The sequence below is a fragment of the Cebus imitator genome, unplaced genomic scaffold (genome assembly GCF_001604975.1).
Source record: "Cebus imitator isolate Cc_AM_T3 unplaced genomic scaffold, Cebus_imitator-1.0 Scaffold181, whole genome shotgun sequence".
In the NCBI taxonomy this organism is placed as follows: Eukaryota; Metazoa; Chordata; class Mammalia; order Primates; family Cebidae; genus Cebus; species Cebus imitator.
In genome coordinates this window covers 2,094,149-2,101,296 of record NW_016107496.1, presented here as the reverse complement: position 1 = coordinate 2,101,296, position 7,148 = coordinate 2,094,149, and the positions used below count along the sequence as shown (strand labels likewise).

At 39.7% G+C, this 7,148-nt stretch overlaps 1 protein-coding gene, 1 non-coding gene and 1 pseudogene across 4 annotated transcripts in view; all 3 read left to right on the top strand.

Moving 5' to 3' along the window:
* LIMA1 (LIM domain and actin binding 1) overlaps nt 1-7,148 on the top strand; it is a 106,862-nt gene that overhangs the window by 22,452 nt on the left and 77,262 nt on the right. The gene's annotated exons all lie outside the window — the stretch shown is intronic.
* Nucleotides 940-4,889, top strand: LOC119473739 (annotated as a pseudogene).
* On the top strand, nt 5,028-5,136 carry LOC119473751. The gene has a single exon (XR_005202976.1). It is a non-coding gene; the product is annotated as a U6 spliceosomal RNA (small nuclear RNA).

The window sequence follows — 7,148 nt, the reverse complement described above, 5'->3', positions numbered from 1 at the left end:
TCGGCCTCCCAAAGTGCTGGGATTACAGGCTTGAGCCACCGCGCCCAGCCAGTTTTTTTGTATTTTTAGTAGAGATGGGGTTTCACCAAGTTGGCCAAGCTGGTCTAGACTCCTCATCTCAGGCAATCCACCCGCCTCACCCTCCCAAAGTGTTGGGATTACAGGCGTGAGCCACCATGCCTGATCCAGTCCTAGAATTTCTACTGCATGCTGGATAGTTTCAAATGTCCAATATGCAACACAGCACAACCCAAATCATATGTATTATCCTTTCTCAACCTCTACTCCTCAAATTAAGTTCTTTTAATTACAAATCATTTTTCTACAAAGAATTGGTATATGAATTTTTGCTTATATCCAATAAAATAATATAACATGGAACATAGTATAATATAACAAAATGTACACAAGGTTTGAAGTTAAAAAGATAACTTACAGGTTCTCACTTGGCCCTAATTGTTGTGACATGTGCAGATTTCTTTACTTCTCTGAGGCATATACCCTCACTTACCTTAGCTAGTCAAAAATTCTAGATAAAATGCCTAACACGGAGACACGTCATGGAAAGAAAATACCAAGAGGCTAAGGGCATGAGGCATGGATTAGAATCTAGCTGTTGATATCTCCCACCACTAAGTAGCTGAGTGATCTTGGGCAACTTATTAAACTCTGAGTTTCCTCATCTATAGGTTGAGGATAAAATAACTTACTTCATTGTGGTGAGAATTAAACATGTTCTTAAGTGTCAAGTATGTACAACTCTACCTAGCACCCAATAAGAGCTTAAGAAGTCATTTATTTACTATCAGTAAATGCTAATTTACCTCTTTCCCTGCTTTGTCTTTGTCTTTTGCTCTTCTGACATCTAGTATATTGCTTTCTAAATAGAAGGAACTCTATAAATACACCTTGAATAAAATTGCACAAAGTTTTGCACATATGGACTTTGCGCAAGCTTTTTCTCACATCTTTAGGTAGGCCCAAGTTATTTCTTGATGCAAGCCATCCTCTGAGCACATGACTCTTCCTGAGCACACTGCTACCCTCTGTCTGAAAATGCTTGAGACTCCCTGGCCTTATGCTATGGGTGCCAGGTTAGGTGACACTTTGTCCCAGATGCCTTCCCTGACCCCTCAAGCTTGGGCTAAAATGTTCCTTTTAAGTTCTGAAAGTATTAGACCTGCCTCTACCTGATCACATTGTAGTTTAGCCAGGCGTGGTGGTGCGTGCCTGTAATCCCAGCTACTTGGGAGGCTGAGGCAGGAGAATCTCTGGAACCCGCGTCTAAGTTGCAGTGAGCCAAGATTGCACCATTGCACTCCAGCCTAGGCAACAAGAGTGAAACTCCATCTCAAAAAAAAAAAAAAAAAAAATCGGAAAAGATACTCTAGGACTGGAAGTCAGGAAAGTTAGGGATCCACCTTTAGGAATCATCTGGAATAAGTGACTTTTGATGAGTTGAGAGTAAGTGAGCTCACTTAGAGAGGGGAGAGAAACTGGCCCTTTATTGATTCCTTGGAGTAAGAGTGAGTGAAGGTAGCAAAAGAGGATTCTGTGAGGAAACAGAAAAATGAAATTGCTTCTCAATTATGCAACCTCATTTTTGTTGGTCTTGCTCTACGTCTTAGTGTTTTTGAAGGCACAAAATATCCTTACAAGGAGATGAAGAGATTAAATATTATTGAATCGAGTCTGTCCTGTTGCAAACATTTACATTCTTGTTGACCCCTAGGAATTTGGTCAATGTTACAATTGTCCTATTGTCTAGATTCATGTTTCTACACATACCTGGCTGAAGCTCTTCCAAGAACAGTAGCAATGATTATTCTCACATGCCTGCAGACTTGTCTATCATCATGTTTCTGAATAATAGAGTAGTGAGCATTTTATGTATAACATTTGATGCTACTTAGTGGTTCCATTTTTTTATATTGTGAGTTTATATGAGAGTTTGAATAAGCTAAAATTACTGGGTAATTCACAGTTCTGAAAAATATATGCTTTCTCAATAACTACTCTTGGGACTGCAGGATAGGCATTCAGTTTCTGTACTAATTGTGTTTCAGATAAAATTTAAAGCTATGTGAAATCTTATGAAAGACATATTTATAGAGTTCTTTCCATTTAGAAAACAATATATGAAATAACAGATGTTGGAAGGATAAAAGACAAAGTAGATCTGTCCTCTGACTTCAGGTATCTTGCTATTGAGTAGGAATTATAAAATTATGATAAGTCAGGGGAAGTGACTTATGCTGAATAGGAATAGGGCTAGGGCAGTTTGGAAAAGGGCTATGTGTATTCTTTCACTTGAGTCTTTAGAGGTGAATAGATTGAGTAGGGGATAACATTTCAAATGGCGTGAAAAAATATAAGGTGTATCATGGGAGGAGAAGCTGATTATGACATCATTAGAGATTCTAAATCTCTTTTCAGAAATCAAAGTATCTATGTGGTTAGGCTTTTTACTATCAGAGAAAGAAGTTACAAATAAGCCAAGAGGGAATACTAGAATAAACCTTGTGATGCTGGATTGGAGTCAGACGTATCAAATGAATTTATAGTTTATAAAATATGTATTGGTAGATATAGAGCTAATTAAAGAAATGTGTGTGTATAGACCAGTTGCGGTAGCACACACCTATAATCCCAGCACTTTGAGAGGCTGAGGCGTGAAGATCGCTTGGGCCCAGGAGTTCAAGACCAGCCTGGACAATAAGGGAAGACTGTCTCTACAAAAAAAACTAAAATATTAGCCAGGCATGGTGGTGTGTGTCTAGTCCCAGCTACTTGCAGGCTGAGGTGAGAGGATCACTTGGGTTTGGGAGACAGGTTGCAGTGAGCTGTGATTGCACCACTGTGCTCCAGCCTGGGTGACAGAGTAAGACCCTGTCTCAAAACAAGAACAAAAACAAAGGGTGTGTATACATGAGTCAGTATACAAACATATAATTCTTGGTTTTGTCTACTAAAACCAAGAGAGCCTAGAAGCAGTTGACATCTTAGTGGCAATGAGCATAACTAGTACTGCCCAGATGTTAAGTTCTCCCATAAAAGAAAATAGGGCGCCTTGGGGAAATAGTTGATCCTAGGGCTGAAGCATGGCAAATACAAGATGAGCCTGGAACATCTTGTAGTACTGGAAAGTAAGGAAGTGCTAAAAACAACAACAACAACAGCAACAAAAAACAGAGGGCAAGTTGAGAGAACACTGGAGCCAAGCTGAAAAGCTCCAAATGGCCAGAGCTGGAACAATTCGAGCAACAAAATAAAGATAGTATTGGATTATAACACAGGGAATACAATAAATATCTATGAAACCATACTAATATAAATAAATGGTTGGGCTGAACATGGTGGCTCATGCCTGTAATCCTAGCACTTTAGGGGGCTGGAGCAAGAAGATCATCTGAGCTCAGGAGTTTGAGACTAGCCTGGACAACATAGGGAGACTTCATCTCTATTGTAAAACATAATGACAATTAAATGGTTGACTAAATGAGGGAGAAAGAACAAATCTTCCTTATAGAAGAATTTCAATTAACAAATGTAGAAACGATGAGACTAACAGAAAATCACCATTAGAATGCCAGTAATAATTGCCATAAGCAAGACCCACCCATGAATGCTAAAACTAATGAGAACTAGTTTAAGGAGAAACAGAGTCAAAGTCCTCCCTCATAGCCGGGCGTGCTGGCCCACAGCTGTAATCACGGCACTTTGGGAGGCTGAGGTGGGCAGATCACCTGAGATCAGGAGTTTGAGACCAGCCTGACCAATATGAGGAAACCCCATCTCTATTAAATACAAAAAAAATTTAGCTGGGCATGGTGATGCATGTCTATAATCCAAGCTACTCTGGAGGCTGAGGCAGGAGAATCCCTTGAACCTGGGAGGCAGAGGTTGCAGTGAGCTGAGATTGAGCCATCACACTCTAGCCTGGGCAACAAGAGAGAAACTACATCTAAAAAAAAAGAAAAGGTTCTCCTTCATAATTACGAATTACAAAGGGAAAACAAATAAAAACTTTACAGAGGAGAAACCTGGCAGACACCACGTTAACCATATGATCAAGGGTAAAGTCATGAGTTATAAGATGTCATGTCAACATCCTATACCCTCTGATATAATGCACTGTGAAGGCCACATCAGCTCTGAATTATTCCTTTTAAAAATTTATAGCCTTGAGCGGGTGGCTGAGTTCTCCATTGCCCTTGGTCGCAGGGTCACTGTTGGCACTGGGCCTGCAGCAATCACAGTGAACTTACTTCAGCTTGTGCGGGACCATTGGGTTCATGTTCTTGTCCCTATGGGATTTGTTGTTGGATGTTATTTAGACAGAAAGAGTGATGAAAAGCTAACTGCCTTCCAGAACAAGAGTATGTTATTTAAAAGGGAATCGTGACTCAATGAAGAAGTTACCTGGAAGTAAAGACTGGCTGAATTATAGAGTGTTCCCATTTTAAATTTCTGAGAGAAATAAAAATGTGCTATTATTGAAAAAAAATTGTATAGCCCCAATCTAATCCAAGAAAACATGATGTTATTTAAAAACTTTTTTTTTTTTTTTTTGAATATTGAAAGATATTCCAGGCTGATCTTGTATTAGTCCTACCCCAGCTCTGGAATCAACCACTTCTCCAAGGAGCCTTGATTCTATTTTATTGGATAAACCAAGAAGCCCAAATTGAGGAACATTCTACATAATACCTGACCAGTACTTTCAACAATATCAAGGTCATGTATGACAAGGAAAAGCAGAGCAACTGTCATAGATTGGAGGAGACTTCGGAAAAGACATGACAACTAAATGCAATGTATGATCCTGAAACGGAAATAAGACATTAATGGAAAAACTGGTGGAAATTCAATAAAGTCTATAGTTAATAGTATTGTACGAGTGCTCATTTCTTAGCTTTGATAATTGTACCATGGTAATATAAGGTAAAGCTAGGTGAAATGTATATGGGAACTCTTGTACTGTTTTTGCAACTCTTATGTATGAAATTGTTTCAGAATAAAAGGTTGAGTGCTCACTTCAGTCATACATATACTAAAGTTGAAATGATGCAGAGAAGATTAGCATGGTCCCTGCACGAGGTTAACACACAAATTTGTGAAGCATTCCATGTTTTAAAAAAAAGTTAAAGAAATATTCCAAAAATTTTTCAAGAATGTGAATTTAGTCACTATTTTGTACAGGAATATAAACTTAGAAATAAATGTAATTTTCAGGAAAAACGTTATGTAGCAACATATTTCATGCTGCTTTTATTTAAAATTCCTCTTTGCTACTTGAAGTTTTTTAGGTTTTTTTTTCTTTTGATTGCCCCCTTTACCTGATGGCATTCAAATTGGGAAGAGTTGTTGGTAGAAAAACTTTAAAACTCTACAATCTATTTCTTGTTTGTTTGTTTTTTTTCTTTTTGAGACAGTCTCACTCTGTCACCTAGGCTGGAATGCAGTGGTGCGATCTTGGCTTACTGCAACCTCAGTCTCTCAGGTTCAAGCGATTCATTCCCCTGCCTCAGCCTCCCAAGTAGCTGAGATTATAGATATGCACCAGCACACCCAGCTAATTTTTTGTATTTAGTAGAGACGAGGTTTCACCATATTGGTCAGGCTGCTCTCAAACTCCTGATCTCAGGTGATCTACCCGCCTCAGCTCCCAAAGTGCTGGGATTACAGATGTGAGCCACTATGCACAGCCAACAACCTATTACTTCAAAATGTTTTTTTCCTCCCCTCCTCTCCCCTCTCTTTTTGACAGGGTCTGGCTCTATAGTCCAGACTGAGTCCAGTGTTGTGATCATGGCTCACTGTAACCTTAACCTCCAAGGCTCAAGCAATCCTCCCATCTCAGCCCCCTGAGTAGATGGAACTACAGACACACCACCATGCCAGGATAATTTTCTGTATTTTTTTTTTGATAGGGATAGGGTTTCACCATGTTGCCCCGGCTGATCTCAAACTCCAGAGCTCAAACGGTCTGCATGCCTCAGCCTCCCAAAGTGCTGGGATTACAGGTGTGAGCCAGCACACCTGGCCCATTTTTTATTCTTAAGCAAGTTTGCAGTTTTTTCTTTGTTCTAATTTTTTGAGGCTATGTTCAGGAAGCCATACTGCTTGAACAAGTAACCATCTCAGGAGTGAAAAAAGAGAGGAGGCCACTGAGATTAGATATATAAGAACAGGATTTTATTAGTGGCTCGGGGAGGGCTGGTTGCAGGGCAGCTCATTTGTTTTGTTTTGTTTTTTGGGTTTTTTGTTTGATTTGGTTTGAGACAGAGTCTCGTGCTGTTGCCTAGGCTGGAGTCAGTGGTGCATTCTTGGCTCACTGCAACCTCTGCCTCCCAGGTTCAAGCAATTCTTTTGCCTTAGCCTCCTGAGTAGCTGGGATTACAGGCATGCACCACGATGCCTGGCTAATTTTTGTATTTTGGTAGAGATGGGGTGTTAACCATGTTGGCCAGGCTGGTCTCGAACTCATGAATTTAAGTGATCCACCCACCTCAGCCTCCCAAAGTGCTGGGATTACAGGCGTGAGCCACTGCGCTCAGCTCTTTTTGTTCCAAGCCTGGTTTCTGAGAGACACTTCCCTTGGTCAGGAGAGTCTATAACTGAATTTATTAGAATAAGTTTCCTGAAGCAGTTACTGGCCTCACCCTAAGCAATAGCTTGAGGAAGCAGATACCTGGGCTAGACTTCCCAGTGAGTCACTCTTCAACTTTTCAAGGACCTTTGTTCCAGAGATCTTTATCTCCAAGCTACAGCTCACCATAGGACAGTTGAGGGGCCCATCTCAAGCTACCTGGTTTGATAAAAGAACATTGAACCTGGGAGTTAGAACTCTAGCTCTAATACTAACCAGCTGGTGATTTTGGTAAAATGATTGAACCTTTATGCTTCTCAATTTCTTCACTGTAAAAAAAGGGATTTGGTTACTTCATTTATAAGCTACTCTCTTGATGAAAAAAATCTACCATTTGTATCTGAAACTGAAGGTATCTTTCTTCTCAACAAACAATTCCCCTTTCTATGTATACCATTTTTTGTCATGCAACTATTCTTCTAGCCTCTGAAGCTAAAAATCTTAGTGTTTATTTTTGTTTTTTGGGTTTTTTTTTTAATACTTTTTTTTTTTTTTT